Below are 5,528 nucleotides of genomic sequence, written 5' to 3'. Positions count from 1 at the left end.
TTGAATCTAGTGTTCCCAAGGAAATCAGATTTTTCTTCAATTCTGGAACATGCCTTACATCTGTCAACGTCCTTACGATTATGTTGAACATCTTGATACTAATTGTGCCGATGATGATGACCTTATGTTCCCAAGGAAATCAGATTTTTCTTCAATTCTGGAACATGCCTTACATCTGTCAACGTCCTTACGATTCCATCGAACATCTTGATTCTAATTGAGCCGATGCCAATGACCTTGCAGGGAGCATTATTTCCCAAAAGGACCTTGCCCCCATCTAAGGGTTGGTAAGTTGAAAACCAATCCTTAATGGGACACATGTGATATGAGCATCCAGAATCAAGTACCCATTCATCTTTTGAATCGTGCTCTGAGACTATTAGTGCATCTGCACTATCATAGTCATTTGCTACAGCTGCATCTCCATATTCATAAATCTTTTCCTTGCCTTTGCGCTCTGGACAATTCTTTCTTATATGACCTTCCTTGTGACAATGAAAGCATTTATACTTTCTAGGTTTCGCTTTAGACTTGGACCTAGATTTCCCTCTTTCACCAAATTGATTTCGCCTCTCTGTTCTTCCTCTAGAAAAAAGACTATCACCCGAGCCTTCAGATATCGAATCTGATACTCTTTTCTTCAGTTCTTTCGAGTGCAACGCCACCTTTACTTCGTCCAAGGTCAGATCTTCTCGATCATACATCATGGTGTCGATGAAGTGCTCGTAAGAACTTGGAATGGAACATAGTAGAAGAATTGTCTGGTCTTCATCTTCAATTTTAACATCAATATTCTTTAGATCAAGAATAATTTTGTTAAATTCATTCGGATGATCTTTTATGGGCTTTCCTTCCTACACTTGAAGAGTATATATTATTTGCTTCAAATACAGCCTATTGGTGAGTGACTTCGTCATGTACAGGCTTTCTAGCTTCAACCATAATGAAGAAGTTGTGGTTTCATCTAACAGTTCTCGTAGAACTTCATCTCCCAAGCACAACAAAATTGCACTATGTGCTTTTTCCAGGTTTTCATCCTTCTCGTCCTCGGTCAGACTCTGTGGTAACTTGTTTCTACCTTCCAAGGCTTTTCCCAAGCCTTGATGAACTAGTAGAGCCTTCATCTTCAATCGCCATAGGTTGAAATCATTTTCTCCATTAAATTTCTCCAAATCAAATTTAGCACTCGCCATGATAACCGTATACCAGAACAGTATCGTAGTCCGTGAACATACACCAGGAAAGCTCCCAGGAAAGAGAGGTGGGTCTTAACAGACACGCTTAAATACCAGGTCTTTCCTAAGACAGAACTTTCCTAGACATGCACTTTCACACTATTATACCTTTCTAGTAACAAGAACAATTCTTTTCTAATGTGTAAGATCAGACAATGCTGCGAACACAGATCATACTAAGAATTTTCTTTTAGATCGTACGGCTTAGCATGCAAGAGCTCTACGAGCTCTGATACCAGTTTGTTGGAGCGGAAGACCCATGGAGAAATTATAATAGAGAAAATGATACCGAGAATTCAATGTGGTTCGGCAATTTTCCTACGTCCACAGCTGAAGAGCAACAAGGATTATTCCACTATGATAAAGGAGAACTACAAGTGTTTCACTCACTTCCCAAAACCCAAGTACACCCACTCTCACTCTCACTCTCACTCAATTATTTCTCACACAATTACAACAAGAGAATAAGAAAAAGAATATGCACTAAGCTAAGTACTTCGTGTATCTTACAATGACATGGAGCAATCCTATTTATAGTCAAAGCTCTTGAAGATTATGTGGCGAAAGGGAAAAGTGTTGGAATTTCTGACAATTTATGGGTCACAAATATAATTCTATAATTGTGTTATGGCCATTATGTAATTAGCCAAAATATTAAAATGATCTTAAGTAATTAATTTGGTGGCTAAAGGGCATATGTGTCATGAAATAATAATAAGTGTAGATACCTTCAGGCAATTTCTGATTTGATGAAGGGACTGAATCAGAATTATTGCAACTAAAGTAGTAACCACTACGGGGTTACTTTTATGGGTTATGGTCCCCATTTGTAGAGCAACAGGTTTTCAAGTGTAAAGGTGGAGGAGAATAAGGTAGGATGAGAATAGTGTTATCCAGGATAGGATAACACTATCCACTCATCCATAAGGGCTTATAAGGCATAAGGATAAGCCTCCTCCAACTAACCTCAAAGCAACACTTTTCAGAAACTAAGGTATTCTCTCATTCCCCTCTAGAGAGAACTAAAGGAAAACCATTCGGCGCTCTATCATCTGGAAGATCATCTCACCCTCATACCTTCGAGATTCCGGAAATGGATCAATAAGGTATGTTCTTCATCTTCATCATGAACTCATTTGGGGTTTCTTCGGTCTGGACAATGGATGTTCCATTTGGGTGTATGTATGGGCATACACATTCGGTTGTGGGAACAAAGCCATGGTCATAAGGACTTCCGTATTCACTATATGGATTTCGGATGGAGAAGGAATTTCTCCAACAAGAGTGTCCCCTCTTTTCTATCCCTCTGAATCTTAACATTGTTTCCATTTCATTGTTTCAATTTTATTGTTTCTATTTGTTGCATTTGAATAAACCCAAATTGATTCATGGGTGAAATTAGGTTTTCATGTTCTTCCCCAAATCTGGTTTGATTTAGGGTTATGGTGTTTTGTTTCTGTTATGAATCGATTATGAAAATACTTATGCTTTTCAATGTGAAACAAAACAATTTGAAATGATTAAATGTTGTTTTCTGCTGTTTGTTGTTGAAAATTTTGGCTGATTTTTGAAGAATCACGATGCAGAAATCGCATTTTTCATGTTCTGCTGCAGTGCTCTCGCTCAAGCGAGAGTGGCTCGCTCAAGCGAGAGGATAACAGAGGCAAATCGCCTTAAATAGGGCTCAAGCGAGATTTGGCTCGCCCGGGCGAGATGTTGCTCGCTCGAGCGAGATTCGGCTCGCCCGAGTGGAAAAAAAAAAAAAATTTTTAAATTAATTTTGGGACTTCAGTATCTTTGTGCATTGGTTTAATTGTTGTTTGGTTGTCCATTAAGGTTGTCTGTTATTTCAAGTGAGCCAAATGAAGTGAAATGTCGCCAAAGTGACCTCTTTCATGGATATAACTCATGAGGAATAATGGATGGAAGTGTGTATGGTCATTCATGCGGGTATTAGCTGGCCCAAAGGAAAGTTAATATTTGGCCGAATACCATATACACCTGTGATGATAAACATGTCATAATTCTAAAGTTTTATACGTGTGACTGATGAATCAATCCAAAGAGGGATTCGTCAGTTGACATGTCTTATTATGAATGTTTGATCATTACAACAAGAGTATCACTTGCAGTTGATATCACTGTCCAAAGACTTGATATTGATGGTGCACTAGGTATCTTGATTTGGACATACCATTGTTTTGAGCACAATGATAATTTTGGGTTGTGAGCATATTTTAATATTTTGTCTTTTGTTTCAATCAGCTACATCAATTGCTTCTATATCTGCAAATTTGAATTCGGTTCCGGTCCTTAATGGTGAAAATTTTAAGGATTGGAAAGAGAACATGGAAATTGTTCTTGGCTGCATGGATCTGGACTATGCATTAAGGGTAGAGCAACCCCCTTCTCCTTTGGAATCCAGTGCCTCTGAAGAGAGGAAGGATTATGAGAAGTGGGATCGCTCTAATCGCATGAGTCTGATGATCATTAAGCGTGGCATTCCAGAAGTCTTTAGGGGTACTATCTCGGATGAGATAAATAGTGCCAAAGATTTCCTTGCTGAGATTGAAAAGCGCTTTGCAAAGAGCGATAAGGCGGAAACAAGTACTCTGTTACAGAACTTGATTTCCATGAGGTATCAAGGCAAGGGAAACATAAGGGAATACATTATGGGAATGTCCAATATCGTTTCAAAACTTAAGGCCCTTAAGCTTGACATGTCGGAAGACTTGCTCATTCATTTGGTCTTACTGTCTCTTCCTGCACAATTCAGTCAGTTTAAGATTTCTTATAACTGTCAAAGGGAGAAATGGACTCTTAATGAGCTCATTTCATTTTGTGTGCAAGAAGAGGAAAGATTGAAGCGAGAGAGGACTGAAAGTGCCCATTATGTTACTACCTCTAAAGACAAGGGCAAAAGGAAAATCACTTCAGAGCCCAAGAATGAAGCTGCTAAGGGTTCAGTGCAAAAGAAACAGAAGCAGGATGATGTCTGTTTCTTTTGCAAAGCAACTGGACATCAAAAGAAGAAATGTGTAAAGTATCACGCCTGGCGTGCTAAGAAAGGTACATTTCTTGCTTTGGTTTGTTCTGAGGTCAATTTAACTTCAGTACCTGGAAACACCTGGTGGTTAGACTCCGGTTCAACTTCTAACATCAGTGTTTCAATGCAGGGTTGCCTGAGCTACCGAAAGCCTAATCATGTTGAAAGATACATATATGTTGGCGATGGGAAATCGGTAGAAGTGGAAGCTATAGGGCATTTTAGGTTGTTATTATGTACTGGTTTCTATTTGGATTTGAAAGACACTTTTGTTGTACCGTCTTTTAGACGGAATTTGATTTCTGTTTCATATTTGGACAAATTTGGTTATTGTTGTTCATTTGGAAACAATTCGGTTCAATTGTCTTTAAATTCAAATGTTATTGGAACTGGTTCACTTATGTTGAATGACAACCTTTATATGCTGAATATCATAACTGATTATAGCGAAACCCTGAATGTGGAATCACGTGGTACTAAGCGTAAGATTGAAAATAATAATTCAGGTGCATTATGGCACAAGCGCCTAGGTCACATTTCTCAAAAGAGAATTGAGCGTCTTGTGTCAGATGGGATTTTGGATTCCATTGACTTCACAAACCTTAATGTTTGTGTTAAATGCATAAAAGGAAAACAAACCAAACAATCGAAATATGGTGCATATAGAGCTTCGGACGTCTTAGAATTGATACATACGGATATCTGTGGGCCATTCCCTACGGCTTCCTGGAATGGTCAACGATATTTCATATCATTCATAGACGATTATTCTCGTTATGCATACATTTTTCTAATTCATGAAAAGTCCCAATCGGTGGACGTGTTCAAAACTTTTAAGGCTGAGGTTGAAAATCAACTCGGCAAAAGGATTAAGTGCGTCAGATCTGACCGTGGTGGTGAATACTACGGTAGATATGACGGTTCAGGTGAACAACGTCCAGGGCCTTTTGCCAAATACCTAGAGGAATGTGGTATAGTCCCACAGTACACCATGCCAGGATCGCCTAGCATGAATGGTGTGTCTGAAAGACGAAACCGGACTCTTAAGGACATGGTAAGGAGTATGATTTGTCACTCTACCTTACCAGAGTCACTCTGGGGAGAGGCACTTAAGACAGCAGCTTATATTCTTAATAGGGTACCAACTAAGGCAACTGCTAAAACACCTTATGAGCATTGGACTGGGCGAAAGCCAAGTCTGAAGCATTTTCATGTGTGGGGATGTCCAACTGAGGCAAGGCCTTATA

This window comes from Lupinus angustifolius, unplaced genomic scaffold, assembly GCF_001865875.1.
Source record: "Lupinus angustifolius cultivar Tanjil unplaced genomic scaffold, LupAngTanjil_v1.0 Scaffold_161_1, whole genome shotgun sequence".
NCBI classification, from domain to species: domain Eukaryota; kingdom Viridiplantae; phylum Streptophyta; class Magnoliopsida; order Fabales; family Fabaceae; genus Lupinus; species Lupinus angustifolius.
Note: the sequence above shows the minus strand (reverse complement) of the source record.